The following is a 22,233-nucleotide window of genomic DNA, read 5'->3' as shown; positions in this document are numbered from 1 at the left end:
ATGCTCCGCTTTCACTTGTTGACATATTAAACATCTCGAAACAAAGTCAAAGATGTCTCGTTTCATACCATGCCACCAAAACCGACGTTTCAGGTCATTGTACATTTTAGTACTACCCGGGTGGATTGACATTCGACTACTGTGAGCCTCGTTCAAAATCATCGAAACAAGTTCTGAATTCCTTGGAATACATAATCGACCCTTTAAACGTCAAGCAATCATGGTCGTCAATCTGAAATTCTGATTCCTCCTTCGAAACACATTCGGCTCGCTTAGCGACCAATTCGGCGTCGACCTTCTAAGATTCAAGTACTTGTTGAATCAATAACGGTTTGGTCTCTAATTCGTCTACTAGCACCTCATCGGGTGAAACGGATAGATGAGCATCCATCGCTCTCAAAGCAAACAGTGCCTTGCGACTTAAAGCATCGGCCACCACGTTGGCCTTTCCCGGGTGATAATCAATGATGAGTTCGTAGTCTTTCAACCACTCAAGCCAACGTCTTTGTATCAGGTTTAAATCTCTCTGAGTCATCAAATATTTTAGACTCTTGTGGTCCGAATAAATGTGACACCTTTCTCCAAACAAGTAATGCCGCCATATCTTCAAGGCGAACACTATGGCTACTAGTTCAAGGTCATGGGTCGGATAGTTTCTCTCATGCGGCTTTAGTTGTCTCGACGCGTAAGCCACAACTCGACCTTCTTGCATCAACACACAACCTAACCCAAGCAAGGATGCGTCATCAGATATGACAAACTCTTTACCGGACTCACTGTACTAGCACTGGGGCCTCGGTTAAACAAGTTTTAGTCGATCGAAACTTTCTTGACAAATAAGCTCGACCACTCGAACTTAACATCTTTTGGAGTAGTTTCGTCATCGGTACAGCTATCATCGAAAAACCTTTCACAAATCGTCGATAGTATCCGCAAGCCCCAAAAGCTCCTAACTTCGGTAACATTCCTTGAGGTTTCCAATCGACTATGGTCGAAATTTTGTTCGGTCGACTCGAATACCGATGCGATATCACATGACCCAAGAAGCTAACCTCCTCAACCGTAACTCACACTTGCTGAACTTAGCATATAACTGCTTATCCCGTAAAATTCGCAACACTATCCTCAGGTGTTCAGCGTGTTCGGTCTCATTTTGCGAATAGACCAAAATGTCATCAATGAAGACAACTACGAACCGATCCAGATATGGTCTGAAGATCCGATTCATCAAATCCATAAATACCGCAGGGGCATTAGTAAGCCCAAATGGAATCACTAGGAACTCGTAGTGACCATATCTCGTTCTGAAGGCAGTCTTGGGCACATCCGAATCTCGAATTCAAGAATCGATAATAGCCCGATCTCGGATCTATTTTCAAAACACCGAGGCTCCTTCAGTTGATCGAACAAATCATCGATACGCTGTAACGGATATTTGTTCTTTATCGCCGCTTATTAAGTCGACGATAGTCGATGCACGACCTCATGGTTCCATCCTTCTTTTCACAAACAACACCGGTGCACCCCAAGGAGAAAAACTCGGCGAGCAAAACCTCTATCCACCAATTCTTGCAACTGAGCTTTCAACTCCTTTAATTCCGTTGGTGCCATACGATACGGAGCTATCGAAATTGGAGTGGTACCAAGTACCAATTCGATGCCAAACTCTATTTCCGAACAGTGGCAAACCCGCAATTCTTCGTGGAAAACATCCGGTATTCACAAACCACCGCACAGATTCGGGTTTCTTTTCGACTCCTTGTCATCGAGCACATACGCAAGGTACGCTTCGCACCCTTTTCTTACATATTTCGGGCCAACATTGCGATATTACAATTGGCAACCCTTTAAGTCCGTAGACTCAACCCGAATTATCTCGTTATTCGCTCACCTCGATCGATAGTCTTGCTTTTGCAATTTACAACCGCATCGTGCATGGTCAACCAATCCAACCCAAGAATAACGTCGAATTGGCCGAACGGCAAAAGCATCAAGTTCGCGGAAAACAAGAACCTCAAACACTAGGGACTTTTCTTACACACTTTGTTGACAAGCACGTAATGACCCAAGGGTTTGACACCAATTACAAACTCGAGAGACTCAATAGGCAAAGTCTTCTTTGGATGCTAAGGTTTCGCATATATAAGAATAAGTAGAACCGTGGTCAATCAAAGCAATGACATTAGTATCGAAAAGAGTGAAAGTACCGGTGATAACGTCGGGGAGGATGCCTCCTCTCGTGCGGATGGCATATGCTCTAGCAGAGCGCGGGTCTCGGATCGAACAGCCGTGTCGGTGGCTCCTCTCGATTACCACCCCTACCTCCTGAAATCCTCGGGTTCTACCTCTAGTCATGCCCACTAGATCTTGCACCTTGCATCTTATTCTTCTCATCTAGTTCCGTGCAATCTCTAATAAAGTGGTCCTTCGAACCACATCCGTAATGAGTCTTGGTTAACGGACTTACCCCAACATTCACCTAGGTGTCGTCTTCCACATTGGGGCATTCAGTCGCTCTTGACGATTATTGCCCACACTAGCTACCGATGTAGCTCGAGTCCGTCAATGGTCGGCTCGATGGAAATTCCCGCATGCGCCCTCGACTTACTAGTGTCCTCCCCGAATTTCTTTACGATCGAGAACGGAGCTTTACTCACGATCTTTTACGATAATCTCTTGCTTCAAATTCAGCCTTCTTCTTCTCCTTTCCAAGTTCTTCCGTCTTGCGTGCTCGTTCGACTAGTGTTACGAACTCCTTTATCTCCAAAATACCCACTAGCGACTTTAAATCTTCATTCAATCCTTCTTCAAATCTTTTGCACATAGCAACCTCATCAGCCACACACTCCCGAGCATACCGACTAAGTCTTACGAACTCATGTTCGTATTCGAGATCTTGTCATACGGCCTTGCTTGAGCTCCAAAAATTCCTTACGTTTCGATCGATGAACCGTTGACTAATATATTTCTTCCAAATTCGTTTGAAAGAAATCCCAAGTAACTTGTTCCTTTGGGACTATGGAAATCAAGGTCCTCCACCAATAGTAGGTGAGTCTCGTAACAAAGATATAGCACACTTAAGACATTCATCGGTGTGCATGACACTCATCAAACACTCTAATGGTGTTATCAAGCGAATTGACCCTTTCGGCATCATCGGTAACTATGGCCTTAAACTCCTCAGCCCCACGCTTCCTAATCAAGTCCACGGTGGTTTACTCAGCCTCACAGATCGATGAATCGATGGCATCACGGGCTCTTGGGGTGGATTATTTAAATTCGGAATGGTTGGACAGCCGGATTAGTTCGGGCATATTATGCGACCCACTCATTCATCATGGTGAAGAAGGCTTGTTTCGCCCTTCATTTTGATTATTCGCGGATGACCGAGGCTCAACAGCGGTGTCCCTTGCGCAGAGCAGCCGCTACACTTTCAACGTCATCCGCAAGGGTCTCTCTATCCCGGGTTCCATCGCTAATCAAAACAAAAATTTCAACCGTCAAGTCATCACATTATTAAGCACTAACAATTTGGCATGTATAGCTAGACTCACACGCCTATGGTAGTCCTAGAACCGACTAAACCATAGCTCGATACCAATAAAATTGTAACACCCGAACCCGTGACCGTCGCGGTGTCGGACACGAGGGGTTAACGGCCAAATCCTCTCAAGGTACCAACCAATTTGGCATTTCCAGACAGGCTGGAAAACTGCATCACTGTCGCCTTAAAAATCATATCTCGGGTTCCAAAACTCGGAAACTGATTCCGTAAATTTTCCCTAAATTTAGACTCATATATCCATCCTTGTATTTATTTCTAGAATTTTTGGTCGGGCCAATTGGTACAGTTTATTAGTTAAAGTCACCCATGTTACAGGGGTCGACTACACTGACCTTCGCGCGTTACAACTTGAATATCATCTCGTACAGAGCTCTAATGCTCATGCCGTTTCTTTCTAATTAAACTAGACTCAAAGGGGAATCTATTCATATAAGGCATGACTTCTAATTGTTTCTGGATAATTTATGGTAAATTTTCAAAGTCGCGACAGGGGACCCAGAAACCGTTCTGGCCCTGTCTCACGAGAACTTTAATATTTCTCAGTATACTGCTCATATGGTCGTTTCGTTTCGTCCATATAAAAATAGATTCATCAAGGTTCAATTTCATAATTTACTCACTATTTAATTCTACTTATACTATTTTTAGTGATTTTTCAATCTCATCTCACTGCTGCTGTCCGTAACAGTTACTGCAGTAGACTATGCCAATTTCATGAATCTTTCCTTGGCCTTAATCATCCATCATACATGACACAAATTATGGCCACCTTATCAAAATTAAAGTTTCTAAGACTCGTGGCTATAGGTTCTAGCATCCCACTCGACGACCACATAGGCCATTTTCACATGGCTTAAAGTTTACAACCCACAGTTCAACAAAATATAATAGCCTATACATGCCAAATGTTCTTCAACGACGAAGACAATACCAAAAGATTTCAGCGGTGTGATGACTTCAACGACGGTTCCGATCACGCAAACAATACGAGTCCGAGAGACCTAAAATGGGTGACAAGAAAACACCGAGTGAGTTTATAACTCAGAAGTCATAAGCATTCATCAATCCACCGATAAAGTTACTACAACATGAACAATAAACGAGGCTAGGTACTCATCCATATCGAATCTATACCATAATTCCTCGGACCTTTTGGTCCAATCTCATACCAAGTCATACATCCACATTTCATATTCTACACAACAAGATATTTGAAGCATTTTCACACACTAACTCATTTCCACCACAATCATACAATTTCAATCATCACATAGATTTGAGGCTTACCAAATTCAACCCCGAGCATGAACGTATTTTCTATTCGTCATGAGCTCGAGGTACTTACCCGATCCGCTGTCCATACTCAACTCAATGGAGACACACCTCCATATATATAAAGCACGCACACACGTGCTTAATACTCGATTTCGCACACTTAGTGCCACGCAATTTAAGCCCGCACACATAGTGCCATACCCTTCGAGCTCGCACACCCAAAGGTCAGATTTTTTCCAGCATGCACACTTAGTGCCATATATTTCCAGCATGCACACTTAGTGCCAATCTCACACCGCACACACGTATTGCCCAAGACACTTAGTGCCGAAAGCAAACTTTCTACACATTTCACTATTTCTTTTACATTCAACAATTGTCATCACTCCATACACATACAATTTCATTTATATATATATATATAGCATCCCATTAAATACAATTGCATAGATTTTACAATCATTTAAGCAATATCAAACATATGTGCTTAATGACTTACCTTGTGTTGGGCAAAATGGTTCCAACTCGGCTACTCGATGTTCTTTCCTTTGCCTTTGCTTGTTTCTCCACCTCGAGCTTCTTGAGCTTAGTCAATAAATTAACTAGTTTAACCGTCTTGCCAAATATTTATACATATATACATGACATCAACTATACTATCATCATTAATACATCAATTCACAAAATTTTATCTCATGAGCATATGACCCATTTTTACCCCATATGGCCGAATGCTTCATTCATTACCCAACTAGCCATTCAACAATTTTCAACCTCATTACCACCCTTTTATGTCTAATTGTCTAAATGAGATTATCAACATGTCTATCTATAGCCGAATGTGCTAAAATTGATCTAACATCACCTACACACTTGATTAAATGGCGAATACCTATACTATCAATTATGGCATCATTTTTTATTCTTTCAAACACTTAGTTTTCCTCCCATGAACACTTGGCAATTTCTTTTCTCTTCTAGCATAGCTTCACACCTATTTGTAACATCCTATGAATCCACATACATCACATTTCTACATAAATTTCTTTTACTTTTCTTCTACTTCCATTCACAACATCAAAGACACCATACACATATATCATTACAAAGCTTGACACTTAGCATGCAAATGACATCCACACAAACCCACCTTAGCGAAACTTAACTCATCTTCATGCCTCACCACCACAACATCAAACATCAAACATCAATGATACCAAGAAGACAACACCCATGGTCGAATATCATCCCCATTTCATGGTAAAGGTTTAGACCATGGGTTAGGTGGAACTCAAACTATCAACTAAAAACATGCATGAATCTCATGGATAACATCAACATACCTTAGTGTAGCAAACTCCCATGGCTGATTTTCTCAAGCTTTCCCCTTTCTTCTTAGTACATTCGCCAAGCAAGGAGAAAATGAGAGAATGAACACTTTTTTTCCTTTTCTTTGTTTTTCTTCATATTCTCTTTCTTTTTTTTTCATTTCTTTATTCTTTCTACATAATCCACTAACTAAACATGTTGGCAACATGTTTCCACTCATAGCATGGCCGGCCATCATGCTTCATTTTGGCTAATTTGACATGCAAGGACAACACTTTCCCACATGTATTAATAGGCCACCTTACATTTGCCTAGCACATTTCTAAATTTTCTCACATAAGTCCTATTTGATAAAAATTCACTTACAATTAACAAAATCCAAACATGAAATTTTCACACATGCATATATGCATATAATGAGCATCAATTATGATGGTTAATTATTATTATAACTCGGTTTAGTGGTCCCGAAACCACTTTCCGACTAGGGTCAATTTAGGGATGTCACAATGTAAGACCATGTTTGGAACATGGCATTTGGTAAGACAAGGATATCATGTAAGACCATGCCAAGGCATGGCATTGATAAGTTCTAGAAGGCAAGGAAATCATGTAAGACCATGTCAAGACATGGCATTGATGAGTTACTATAAGGCAAAGGCCCCATGAAAGACCATGCCAAGGCATGGCATTGGTGAGTTCATAAAGCAAGGATACCACATCATCGTTGTACCATGGAAATTAAGGAAGAATTGAAAAAAAAATCCATGTTCATAACATGGGATTTAAGGAGGAATTGACGGTTAAGGATACCATGTAAGACCACAGCATTGGCATGGCTAGGATCTCGTGGAAGACCATGTCAAGACATGGCATCAGCATTGATTAAGGACTCCATGTAAGACCACATCAAGATGTGGCATTAACACTAAGACAAGGATACCATGTAAGACCATGTTTGGAACATGGCATTTGGTAAGACAAGGATATCATGTAAGACCATCACAAGGCATGGCATTGCTAAGTTCTAAAAGGCAAGGAAATCATGTAAGACCATGTCAAGACATGGCATTGATGAGTTACTATAAGGCAAAGGCCCCATGTAAGACCATGCCAAGGCATGGCATTGGTGAGTTCATAAAGCAAGGATACCACGTAAGATGATGTCAAGACATGGCAATGGTAAGTTCAAAAAGGAAAAGGTTCCCGAGTAATCCAAAGAGTAAGTCAAAGAAATAACAAGGTGAGAACATGAAGAAAGTGTACAGGTATGCATTTAAGGCTTATTTCATATTGAGATTGTAAGTAATTGAAATTATCAAGTATTAAGTAAGTATGAGTTTTCAGTTATGCTTGTGACACTTTATGACATGATTGACAATATGCCTATATTATGAAAGAGTACTCATGTGTTAAGTGAGATGTTGTAGGTATGTAAGCAAGCTATTAAGTAAGGTACCTTTTGTATTCTGAGCCTTTGGAAAGGTTACCGATGAGTAAGATGGGAAAGTAAGAACTAAACATTATTTAAGCAAATTATGACAGCATATTAGTAAGCTAAATTGATTGCTAATGCTTATTATCTTACATGTGAACTTACCAAGCTTTATAAGCTTACTTATTTTGCTTTCCCATGTTTCAGAGTACTTAAAAGCAAGCTAGAGTTGGAGATTGTTGGATATCACTTCACACTATTGACTATCAAGTTACCAAATGGGTATCTTCGTTTACAAACGTTCTAGTTTATGGCATGTATAGGGACTTAGCCATTTTGTGTGCATGTCCTTATGATATGGCTAAAGAATGGTATGTAAATATTTGATAATGATTAGCTATTGAAATGGCTAATGAAAAACTTGTTTCGGTGTTATGTATGCCTAAATGGTAGTTAATAAAAAGATATCATGAAAAAGTGAAATTAGGATTAAAACAATATTAACAACAACAGTGACGTGATCTTGAAAAATCACCAAGAATAGTAAAAATGGAATTAGGTGATGAATAAGATATAGAATTAAATATTATTGAGTCTATTTTCATATGGAAGAAACAGAGTAAGCAAAAGAAGTATATATTAAGAGATATTTGAATTTTAGTGAGACAGGGTCAGAGCGATTTCTGAATCTCCTATTCTGAATTTATAAATTCACCAAATATTGTTCAAAAAGAATTAGGAGTTATAGCTTATGTTTCTAGATTCCTTAGTGAATCTACTTTCTAGATTCCTTATTTGAATTCTGTACAGGGAGAAAATTGATTTGTAGTGAGGAGAGGTCAGAGTAGTTAAACAGTGCAACAGAGAAAACTTTAACTAATAAACTGTACTAATTGGCTAGACCAAAAATTCTGCAAAAAAGTTAATATAAAGATATATGAGTCTAGTTTCAGGTAAAATTCACGAATTTAAATTTTGAGTTTTGTGACTCGAGTTATGATTTATTTAGTGACTATGACGCAGGTGGGCAGTTTTATAAGGAAAAATGAAATAAATTGTTTTGATTTGTCTAAGCATTCGTAAAATTTTTAATGTTCCCAGTTTAATCCTGAACCGTTTCAATTGCATGTTTTAGGGTCTCGAGGGCCCTTTTTAGGGACATATTCAATGAATGTAAATAAATTAATTTTAAAAGAAAATTTTATGCCCTGAATTAGTAAGTTAAGTTAGGTAACGCCTCATGCTTAACTCTGGCGACGGTCTCGGGTAAGGGGTATTACATTTATTGGTATCAGAGCAAAGGTATAATCAGTTTTTAAAATATTCAGTAAGAGTCTAGCTATACATGTCATATTGAACTATGATAGTGTGACGACTCCCGACCGAGATATAAAATTATTTGTCAGACAAATGCGGATTGACCGTCCTTTTGCGGATGAAAAGTGGTACTAAAGTGTAATTTAGTACCTAGAGCATATTGCAATTTCTTCCAGAATCACGATGTAAATCAGGGATCTCTGTCTAACACTATAGACAATGGCACACCATGCAATCTCTCGATATCAGAAATGTATAACTCAGCTAATTTATCAAGTGAGTAATCAGATCGAACCAGAATAAAATGAGCAGATTTCGTGAATCGGTCAACTACAACCCAGATTGCATCTTTCTTTCTCGAAGACAAGGGCAAACTCAAAACAAAGTCTATTGTCACTCGATCTCATTTCCACTCCGGAACCATAATCGATTGTAACAAACTAGATGACACCTGATGCTCAACTTTAACTTGCTGACAAATCAAAGATTTCGAAACAAAGCCAAAAATATCTCTTTTCATTCTAGACCACCAGTAATGTTGTTTCAAATCGTTATACATTTTTGTACTTCCCGAATGCACAGATAATCGACTGTTATGAGCTTCACTCAAAATCATCTGAATTAACTCCAGATTTTTTGGAACACAAATTAGATCTCGAAATCTCAAACAATTATCTTTATCAACTCTGAATTCTGAATCAAACTCTAAATCACATTGAGCTCTTTTGGCTAAAATCCCATTATCAATCTTCTGAGCTTTGATAATCTGCAGTAAGAACAAAGGTCTTGCTTTCAATTAAGCTAAAACTGAACCATCATTGAACAGAACCAAATGAGCATTTATCGCACACAAAGCAAACAATGATTTTCGACTCAAGGCATCAGCAACAACATTTGCTTTTCCTGGATGATAATCAATCACAAGTTCATAGTATTTTAGCAGTTCTAACCATCTTCTAAGTCCTAGATTCAGATCTTTCTGAGTCATCAAATACTTCAAACTCTTATGATCAGAATATACATGACATTTCTCACCGAACAAGTAGTGACTCCAAGTCTTTAGAGCAAACACAATCGCGACTAAGTCAAGATCTTGTGTCAGATATGTAACGCCCCGTACCCGAGACCGTTACTGGAGTCGAACACGGGGTGTTAACGGACTTAATTCATTTGCTTACACAGTTCATTTTAAAATTTCCAGACAAGCTGGCTAACTGCATCACAGTCACTTTAAAAATCATATCTTGAGTTCCAAAACTCGAAAACTGATTCTGTAAATTTTTCCTGAAACTAGACTCATATATCCATCTAAAACGTTTTTTCTAGAATTTTTGGTTAGGCCAATTAGTACAGTTTATTAGTTAAAATCTCCCCTGTTTCAGGGTTCGACTACTCTGACCTTCATGCATTACGACTTAGATATCTCCCTGTACAGAGCTTCAATACTTATTCCATTTGTTTCTAATGAAACTAGACTCAAAAAGGAATCTATACATATAAAGCATGACTTCTAATTGTCTCTAGTTAATTTATGGTAAATTTTCAAAATCAGAACAGGGGATCCAGAAAACGCTCTGGCCCTGTTTCACGAAAACTTAAACATCTCATAAAATAAGGATCATATGGTCATTTCATTTCTTTCATATGAAAATAGACTCATCAAGATTCGATTATATAATTTATTCGCTATTTAATTCCATTCCTACTATTTTTAGTGATTTTTCCAACTTACATCACTGCTGCTGTCAGCATCTACTTTAAGGTAAATTTTACCTATTTCATAATTTTCCATGAATCAAATAGCAAATTGACATGCATTATTATCAAGGGTAATCCCAATTAGCCATGACGTACGTAGCACCAATAGGACCATGATTGGCCATTCCAATGGCTAGTCATTACCAAACATTTCCACACCACTTAATAACCATATCACAAGACCATAATGTTATACTTGAAATATACGAGCCATTTTCGCATGGCTATCTGAATACACATTACCAAAGGGTACTTAATTAACAACAAGGGTCAGCCCTATACATGCCATTTTCAAAATTGAACTAAAAGAGTACCAAAAAGTGGCTTAGATAGTGTGGATGACTTCGACTTTGACACTTCCGAGTCCAGTAGCTGACGAACAAAATCTGTAAAATAGAGAATCAAAGTAACAGAGTAAGCATTTTAATGCTTAGTAAGTTCAAGTAATGAAATTATTTACGACTAAAGTATAGCGTTCATATGACTAAATGAATAGCTGCATATAAGCATATTCCCAAAATCATACTTACTTCACACTTCAACCAGTATACTCATACATAGGGGATCAAACCGAACTAAAGGCCGGAAGTTGCTAATCAATAGAGCGAATACTATCTAAAAAGGAATTAACTTTTCCGATGCATATACGAAACATACCTTATCATTTGGATTTTATGAGCGTATTAATTGAAATTATTACAGCAAGATCGCTCAATTCCAAACCCAAGTACCTTCGGGATTTAGCCGGATATAGCAACTCGCACAAATGCCTTCGGGTCTTAGCCCGGATATAGTCAATAGCACAAAAGCCTTCGGGACTTAGCCCGGATATAGTCAATAGCACAAATGCCTTCGGGACTTAGCCCGGATATAGTCACTAGCACAAAAGCCTTCGGGACTTAGACCGGATATCATTCAAATAATCATGCACATATATCAATAAATCATGACACATCCATATTTCATTTTCATTACTAAAGCTCAAACACAAGACACTTATCAAACCTTACCAATTTCGGCTCAATAGCCACATACAAAGAGCATGATTTTGATTGGCTTTATAACATGATCTCTATACACATAAGGCTACCCGTCACAAGTATAACTAATCACCTCAATATATAATTCAAGTAGAATCATTATATCACCGTTTATTTGTTATGCTTATATGTCATGACTTAATCAAGTCATAAACTAAGTTCCATTACTCAAAGACTTACCTCGGATGTTGTCGAACGACTTCAACGGCTATTCAATTACTTTTTCCTTTCCTTTATCAGATTTAGTTCCCCTTTGCTCTTGAGCTTAATTTAACAAATAAATTGATTTAATCATTTTGAACATCAAAGAGAAACTCAAGGTACTTAGCCCATATATACATTAGACATTAGAGTCATATATATATGAAATCATGAATCAATTTCAACATATTAGCCAATATTCTCCTTTAGCCGATTATCTAAGTCAAGATAAAATCATCAATATGCTTACCTATAGCCGAATGTGCAACATCAATCTATCACTATCACCTACATCCTTAATTAAAGGCCAATATATGCAACATCAATCTATGTATTCATTCATGTGGTCAAATATACATATTCCAATATGATATCATTTCCATTTCATTTAACACTTAACATTTACCACATATCAATTAACCAATTTTGTTTATAATTACAAAACTCTTCATCTATTCATGCTCTCATATTCGGTCATCCATACCTATTCTAACCATATAACTAAATAATTTTAAGTTTAAACACAATTACAACATTTTAGCACCATGGCCGAACACCTCATGAAGTTGCTAAGACCCATCCTTTTCAAATTCTCACACACACTCCCATCCAATCCTTTTTATTAAGCACTCAAACTCAATCATCTTCATGCCTCATCACCACAACATCAAACACCAACCAAGAAAGACAACATCCATGGCCGAGTATCATCTCCATCAAATAGCAAAAGTTTAAACCATGGGCTAGGTAGAATTTAAACTAACAACTAAAAATATGCATGAATTTCATGGAATAACATCAAACATACCTCAACCTAGTTACAAGCATGGCCGAACTTCTTCAAACCTTTCTTTCTTTCTTTTACTTGGTTTTTCGGCCAAGAAGAACCAAACTCTCACTTTGTTTTCATCACCCCCCAATTTCCATTACTTTATTACTAACCTTTTATTTTATTATTTCTAACACAAAATATTAACACAAAATGTTTATAATATGTTTTAACCCATAGCACGGCCGCCACTACCTAAAATTTTGGGTAATTTGACATGCAAGTACAAGCATTTTCTAACATGCATTAATAGATCCTTATAGATTAACCTATCACATTTCAAAAGTGTCACACATAAGTCCTATTAACTAAATTCACATGCAATCGACTAAATCGAAGCTTAAAACTTTCACACATTCATATTCACATATTTTAGACAATAAATATTATATTCAAATACTTCGGTGACTCGGTTTAGCGGTCCCGAAATCACTTTCCGACTAGGGTCAATTTAGGGCTGTCACATGATAATTCTTTTCATGCATCTTCAACTGTCTCGAAGCATCAGCAATGACTTTGCCCTCTTGCATTAAAACACAACCCAGACCGATCAACAAAGAATCACTGTATATCACAAATTCTTTACCCGATTCGGGTTGTACCAATACCGGAGCTTCAGTCAACAAAGTTTTCAACTGATCGAAGCTATTTTGACACTTTTCAGACCACACAAATTTCACATCTTTCTGAAGTAGTTTTGTCAACAGAGTCACAATCATCGAAAAACCTTTTATGAATCTTTTATAATAACCAACAAGTCCCAAAAAACTGTAGACTTCAGAGACATTCCTCGGAGGTTTCCAATCCAAAATAGCTGAAATTTTGCTCGGATCAACTCGGATGCTAGAGGCTGATACAATATGACCCAGAAAACCAACTTCTCCCAACTAGAATTCACATTTACTGAACTTCCCATGCAACTGTTTATCTCGCAGAATCTGTAGCACTAATCTCAAATGCTCGGCATGTTCGGATTCATCACGTGAATAAATCAATATGTCATCAATGAATACAACAACAAATTGATCTAGATACGATCCAAAAATTCTATTCATCAAATCCATAAAAATAGCAGGTGCATTAGTTAATCTGAAAGGCATAACTAAAAATTCATAGTGGTTGTATCTCGTTCTGAAAGTAGTTTTAAGAATGTCTGAGTCTTTCACTCGTAACTAATAATAGCCTGATCTCAAATCTATTTTCGAAAACACAACAGTTCCTTTCAACTGATCAAAAAAATCATCAACTCGAGGCAGAGGATACTTATTCTTGATAGTCACTTTGTTCAACTAACGATAATCTATACGCATTCTCATTGTTCCGTCTTTCTTTTTTCACAAATAGAAGTGGAGCACCCCAAGGTGAAAAACTCGGTCTAGCAAATCCTCTATTGGTTAATTCTTGCAACTGTAACTTTAATTCTTTCAGCTCCATTGGAGCCATTCTATACGGAGCTATCGAAATCGGAGTAGTACCAGGTACCAATTTAATGCCAAATTCAACTTCTCTAACCGGAGGTAATCTTGGAAGTTCTTCAGGAAATACATCAAGAAACTCACATACAACAGACACTGATTCAACTTTCTATTCTAACACTTTCGAATCAATCACATAATCAAAGTAGGCTTCACAAAACTTTCTGACAATACTTAAAGCTTTCATTGAAGATATCACAGCAGACAATCCATTCAAATCACTAGATTCAATTCTCTCTATTTCATCATTTTTGCATCTCAAATCAATAGTTTTCTGTTTGTAGTTCACAATAGCATCATGCAAAGTTAACCAATCCATACCCAGAATTATATCAAATTCATCAAAAGGTAACAACATCAGATCAACCAGAAAACAAGTGTCTCGAAACATTAACAGGCAATTCTTGCAGACTTTATCAACCAAAACACATCTGCCTAAGGGGTTCGAAACTCTAATTACAAATCCAGTAGACTCTATAGGCAAAGTCTTACTGTTCACTAAGTTCATGCATATATACGAATGTGTTGATCTAGGATCTATCAAAGTAATCACAAAAGTATCATAAAGAGTGAATGTACCCATAATTACATCTGGCGACGAAGCTTCTTCGTTAGCTCGGATAGCATAAGCTCTGGCAAGTACACGAGCCTCTGATCTAACCATTGTATCTTTTGTCCCTCTCTGACTGCTACTTACATTTCCCGTATTTCTAGGGGGTCTACCATGAGAAACGTTGCCACTAGACCTCTGATTCAAAATATTATCTTTTTCAACAAAATCTGGGCAATCTTTTATAAAATGATTTTGTGAACCACAACTGTAACAAGCTCGGTTATTCCTCTTTCCCCAGCACTTTCCAAAATGTCATCTTCCACATTGATCACACTCAGGTTTTTCATTCTTTGCATTACCAACACTAGCAACAGACGTAACTGGAGCTTTAAAGCTCGATTGCGATTTAGCACGATCTCTATTTGAATGTCCCACACTAGTCTTTGAATGGCTATTATCATCTCAAAATTTCTTTATTGCAGACTGAAACGGCTTGCCCGATGATCTCTTTCGTACATCTCTAGCTTCAGAATCAGCTTTTCTTTTCTCTTTCCTGAGATCTTCAGCTTTACAGGCTCGTTCAACAAGCACAACAAATTCATTGATCTCCAGAATCCCAACTAACAAATGGATATCTTCGTTCAAACCATCCTAGAATCTTTTGCACATCATTCCCTCAGTAGATACGCATTCACGAGCATACTGACTCAGCCTCACAAATTCCTGCTCGTATTCAGTAATAGACATACGACCTTGTTTAAGTTCAAGAAATTCTTTACGTTTTTGGTCGATAAATCTATAACTAATGTATTTCTTTTGAAATATCGATTGGAAGAAATCCCAGGTAACCCTCTCATTCGAAACTATCAATGTCAAAGTTGTAACACCTCTTACCCGAGACCGTCGCCGGAGTCAAGCACGAGGTGTTACCAGACTTATCTTACTTGTTCGGGGCATAAATTTTTTTAAAAAAATTAATTCACTTGCATTCATCCAATACATCCCTAAAAAGGGCCTTCGAGGCCCTAAAACGTGCAATTGGAACGGTTCGGGACCGAATCAGGAACATTAAAAATTTTCCAATTACTTACACAAATCAAAATAATTTATTTCACTATTCATAATAAAACTGTCCATTTGCGTAATAGTCACTAAATTAATTATAACTCGAGTTACGAAACTCAAAATTTAAATTCGTAAATTTTCCCTGAAAATAGACTCATATATATTCTTAACATAAGTTTTTCCAGAATTTTAGGTTTGGCCAATTAGTACACTTTATTCATTAAATGTTCCCCTATTTCGCAGTTCAGTGGACCTGACCTCTCTTCACTAAAAATCAATTATCTCATTATACAGAAATCAGATAACGTTTTCGTTTGTTTTTAATGAAAATAGACTCACTAAGGAATATAGAAATATAAACTCTGACTTATAATTATCTTTTTACAATTTCTGGTGATTTTAAAAAATTTGGAACAAGGGATCACAAAGTCACTCTAAACTAGTCTTACAGAAATTTAAATATCTCAGAATATAGACTTCCTTTGCTTGATCTATTTCTTTCCAATGAAAATAGACTCAATAAGCTTTAATTCTATATCTCATTCACGATTTAATTTCATTTCTAAAATTTTTTAGTGATTTTCCAAAATCACATCACTGCTATTATTTCCTAACTGTTCCATGGCCAACTCTTACTCCTTTATAATTTTTTTGCATCAAACATCATTTAGGCATATATAATACCAAAACATGTTCTTATTTAGCTATAACATAAGCTAATCATTACCAAGTATTCACATGCCATTCTTTAATCATATCATAAGGACATACACACAAAATAGCCAAGTCCCTATACATGCCATAACTTAAAGTGTTTCTAGTCACAAAATACCGAGATAATTCGTTGATAGTGTGAGGCGATCTTTGACGTCCTTACGATTTTCCAAGTTTTCTTTGCTATACTATAAAAAAGAGAGAAAAGAAAGGGAGTAAGAATAAAGCTTAGTAAATTTGCATGTAAATAAATAACAGCATTCTAAATGAACTATCAAGATAACCTGAACCTTTCGAGCATGGACTTATCTTACCGTCCCTTTGGTATACTTTTTGAATTTTCCGTTGAACCACTTAAAATAATAAGGATACACGGGTACCTTTCCTTTTTAAACTTACCATTTCCATGTCTTGACATGGTCTTACGTGGTATCCTTGCCTTATGAACTCACCATTGCCATGCCTTGGCATGGTCTTACATGGGATCTTTGCCTTATCATAGTTTATCAATGCCATGTCTTGACATGGTCTTACATGATTTCCTTGCCTTGTAAAACTTACCAATGCCATGCCTTGGCATGGTCTTACTTGGTATCCTTAAACTCTAATGTCATGACATTTGTATCCTACACATTCCTAAGGTTCAACTGGGACTTTTAAGTATCATTTCTCCGTCAATTCTTGCTTGAATCATCAATGAGTAAATTTACAAAATAAATATATAGATGCTGAAAAATAACATCATTAATTATAAATAATAAAACATTGCATTTATTTATCGCAAACTTACCTCGATACAAAATATGATCAAATATTTTGATTTAGTCCTCAACCTTTTCCTTTCCTCGGTCTAACACCGAATTTCATTCTTCTTGATCTATAATAGCAAATTAAACTTATTTAATATTCACATTTATCAAAACAGTCCTTCACTCTAACTTTGGAAAAATTACAATTTTACCCCTAAACTTTTACATATTTACACTTTTTCCCCAAGGCTCGGAAATGAAACTTTATCCCTAATTCTTATGTTTTATGACATGCTGATCATTTATTTACCTACGACAACATCAAATTCCCACTCTATCATGTACTTATGACCATTAGGTATTTTTACCACTTATGTCGTTTTACTCATTTTCGCTTAAAATCACTTAGCTCAAGTCGTTTAACATAATTTCAAGCTTCATATTCTACCATAAAACATCAAAATAAACACATTTCACTAATGGGTATTTTTCCAAATATGAACCCTAGGTTAAATTATTGCTAGAATAAGCTAGATCAAGTTACCGGGACTTCAAAAACGTAAAGAACATTAAAAATGGGGCTTGGAATCACTTACTATGAAGCTTGGAAGCTTGACAAAACCCTAGCTATGAAGAGCCCTTGAAATTTTGGCCTAATGAAGAAGATGGTCACATTTTGCCATCTTTTCCCCTATTTTAATATTTTAATTACCAAATGACTAAACTACCCTTTATTAAAACTTTAGTTATTTTTATCTATGTATGTCCATTTTTGTCGATGAAAACCTAATGGTCTAATTACCATTTAAGGACCTCTACTTTAATTATTCTCTTCAATTTAATCCTTTAGCATCTAAAACTCATATTTATCAACTTTTGCAATTAAGCCCTAGTAGGCAAATTAAGCATGCTATCTATACAATTTTCCATCGATACTCTAACACATGCATCTAATCACTCGGTAAATTATAAAAATTAATCGGAATAAACTTTTCTATCTCGGATTCGTGGTTTCGCAACCACTGTTCCATTTAGGCCCTATTTTACAAAAGTTTTCCACTAATAGTATGCCGTATCCCTTAGTAGTGAAACGACACATTTTATGCATTCTTCAAGATTCAAAGATAATTCATCAAATACTCTTATCGTATTCTCTAACCAAAAATCGGCTCTTTCAGCATCATTATTTGTTGTAGCTGGGAACTCTTTAGCCCCATACTTTCTAATCTTATCTATTAGAGGCTTACTTAACTGAACTGGATTCACTGATGGCATAACAAGAGCTTATGAAGGATTGACCGCAGGTGGAGGTTGTTGTACAGCTGGATTGGATCTAATATATTGGCTAAACCAATTTTTCATCATCTGATAGAAGGCTTGTCCAGCCTCACCATCACGGCTACTCATAGCCGGTCTCGAATCGGATAGCATCGTCCCTTGCGTGGGAGCAGGCGCATTGCTTTTGACATCGTCCGTTACGGCTCGTTTGGGATCCATTTGCTATAGAAAAGCACGTTTCAATGTTAGGATTCATCACACTATCACAGTTCATAAATATGGCATGCATAGCTAGACTCACATATGATATGGTAGTCCTAAAACCGACTAAACCATAGCTCTGATAGTAATAAAATGTAACACCCCTAACCCGTATCTGTTGTCGAACTAGGGTTAAAGGTATTATCAAACAAAATCGGGACATTAACATTCATTTCATAGGCATCGAAGCTTAAAGATCAATCATTAATATAGAGTCCCTTATATAGGTCATCAAGACCTTAAACATGTATTAGAAAGGGTTCGGGACTAAACCAGACACATACAAAATTTCTCCAAAATTTAAACAATTTTCAAACAAGTACAGGTCACAAGCCCGTGTGCCTTACACGGATTTAGACACACCCGTGTGTCTAGACTGTTTCAAAATAGGGCATACATACTGACTTGCTGACATGGCCACAAGACACGCCCGTGTGCTTTGGCCGTGGTAGAATCTGACTTGGGCCACACGGCTAGCCACACACCTATGTGCCTTAGCCATGCTCAAGCTTGACTTACAATTTTAGGGTACCCCAAGGGACACATGGTAATGCAACATAGCCGTGTGTCACACACGGCTGAGACACACACTCGTGTCCCTGCCCGTGTGGACAAAAACAAGCCATTTGAATAGCCAACTTGCCACCCCAAATGGGTCAAACCTATAAGTACCAAACCAAGCATGTTTACACAACAATTTCAGCTAATTTCTATACCAAACCTTACAACATTCATAACATTATCAACCATTTACATGCTTATAAACTCAACTTAATTGTGCCAAAACATAAGACCAAATCATATTAAAACATTTGGTCTCATAATCTCTAAACTCATGACAAATCTCATACCAAAACTTACTAAACTTAACATTTCTCTTAGCCATTCATAAACACATCAAATAGATCGTTTTGCATCACATTTCATATACCAAAATCAAAACATAAACACAACCATATCAAACCATATCACATGACTAAATATAAACATTACAAAACCTATCCAAAGTACTTCTAGCCTATACATGCCATACTTTACTAAGTACATTTTCAAAAGGTACCAAAATGAGATTCGATAGTGTGGTGACGATCCTTGATGATCCCCGAGCTCACAGTAGCTTTGATATCTATAAGAACAATGCAAACATACACAGAGTAAGCTTTCAAAAGCTTAGTAAGCTCATACCAAAAATCATCAACAGTTTATAAAATGTAAAACATCAACACTGGGGTACTTATTAATTCTCAATTTATCTATCAATATACCAACACCATTCATATATTTATACCAATTCAATGAACTTCATATGCATAACATCATCTATCACATAGGTATTGTACATACCTGAACCTTTCTATATTTATTCATTTTCTTTCACATCTCTCATTCAGATATTTTAAGACTTTCCAGAGATTACTCATGCTTTAACATTTCATTTGTTTCACATTTTAATCCTTCAATTTCTTATTTTCACAATTTAGTCCATTTTACTCAAAATCATTAAAAATCCAAAGACAAAACGTGTAAACCCATCATCAAACTTTCATTATCAACAACTAACTTTACAAAGCTTATAATTTCACCAATGGCACATTTCAAAATCATCATCACAATTAGAAATTGAGGCATGGTTTTGATAGTATACGAAGAAACGATTACAAAAACATAGAAATTATTAAAAACTGATCTAAACACATACCTTAATCAATGAAAATCAAGGCCGAACCCTAGCTTGTATTTCTTTTTTTTTTTCTTTTGATGATTTCGGCAACATAAGCATGAAATGATCTTATTTTAAGCTTTCGTTTTATTTTAATTAACATATAATCTAAATGACATTTTTTCCCTTTTAAGGACCTCTAAATTATAAAGCCAAGTTAAATAGGCACTTCTAACATCTAGCACACAGCTTTTACATTTTACGCGATTAGGTCATTTTTATTAAATTAAGCACACAAACATTCAAATTTTCATACGAGACTTTCACACATGCTAATTCACACATCATAAACACAGGAAATAATATTTAAACATTTCTCTGACGTGGATTTGTGGTCCCTAAACCACTATTTTGACTAGGGTCTAAACCGGGCTGTTACATGTCCCCTGGGGTTGAAATAGAAACCATGTCAGTATGTTCCACACGGCCTCACACACGGGCGTGTTACTTAGCCGTGTGGCATAAGTCAGTATACCCTACAAGTTTGGCATGGCCTAGCACACAACTTGGTACACGGGCATGTATGGCCATTTTTAGGGCACACGGGCGTGTGTGTTGGCCGTGTGACCCAAGTCAAAGAGTTACACGAGGTCAGACACAGGCTGGGACACACCATGTGCTTCCATTTTGAATGTTCACACAGCCTGTGACACGGACGTGTCTTTGGCCGTGTGAAACACACGATCGGGTCACACAAGCATGTGTTCCCTATTTTTGAAAAAAATTTCTAAGTATTCTAAGAGTTTCCAAAGTTATCAGTTTAGTCCCGAACCACTCCCAATGCATGTTTAGGCCTCGTAGGCTCGTATTAGGGACAATATGATTGGTAGTCATTGAATTGTATTTGAATTGATGAAATTGTATGTGAAATGTATGTTTAAATGTGTAATAAGTTTGGTAATGCTCCGTAACCCTATTATGGTGTTGAATATGGGTGAGGGGTGTTACATTTATTGGTATCGAAGACAGGTTTAGTCGATTCTATGACTAATGTAGCGTATGTGAGATTCTAGCTATACATGCCATAAATAACCTGTGACAGTGTGATGACTCCTAATAATTTAAATTGTGTTTTCGTATAGTAAATGGATCCCAATTGAGCTGTAGCTGATGATATTAAGAGTAATGCGCCAGCTCCCACTCAAGGGACAGTGCTATCTGAATCTAGAAATGTATCGAGTAGTCACGGAGGAGAGGCTAAAGAAGCCTTTTTCCAAATGATGAATGTGAGGTTCACGGAGTTTGTTCAAACAAATCTGGTTGCTCAACAACCTCTACCCTCACCTAATTCCCAACCGGTTCCCATAGCTCCTCAAGGTGTGGAACTTCTACGATTAGTTAAGCTGCCAATTGATAAGATATGAAAAAATAGGGCTTAATAATTTAGAGCTACTGTTGATGATGATCTCGAGAGAGCTGAATTTTGGCTTGAAAACACTATTCAAGTATTTGATTAACTTTCTTGCATGCCAGTTAAGTGTTTATAGTGTGTTATTTCATTATTGAGAGACATAGCGTATCAGTGGTGGAATACTCTAGTATCAGTGGTACTGAGAAAAAGAGTCATATGGGAATTCTTTCAGACTGAGTTCTGAAAGAAATACACAAGTTAGAGGTTTCTCAATCAAAAGCACAAAGAGTTTCTAGAACTGAAATAGGGCCGTACGAC

Source organism: Gossypium arboreum, chromosome 10 (genome assembly GCF_025698485.1).
Source record: "Gossypium arboreum isolate Shixiya-1 chromosome 10, ASM2569848v2, whole genome shotgun sequence".
Taxonomy (NCBI): domain Eukaryota; kingdom Viridiplantae; phylum Streptophyta; class Magnoliopsida; order Malvales; family Malvaceae; genus Gossypium; species Gossypium arboreum.
Note: the sequence above shows the minus strand (reverse complement) of the source record.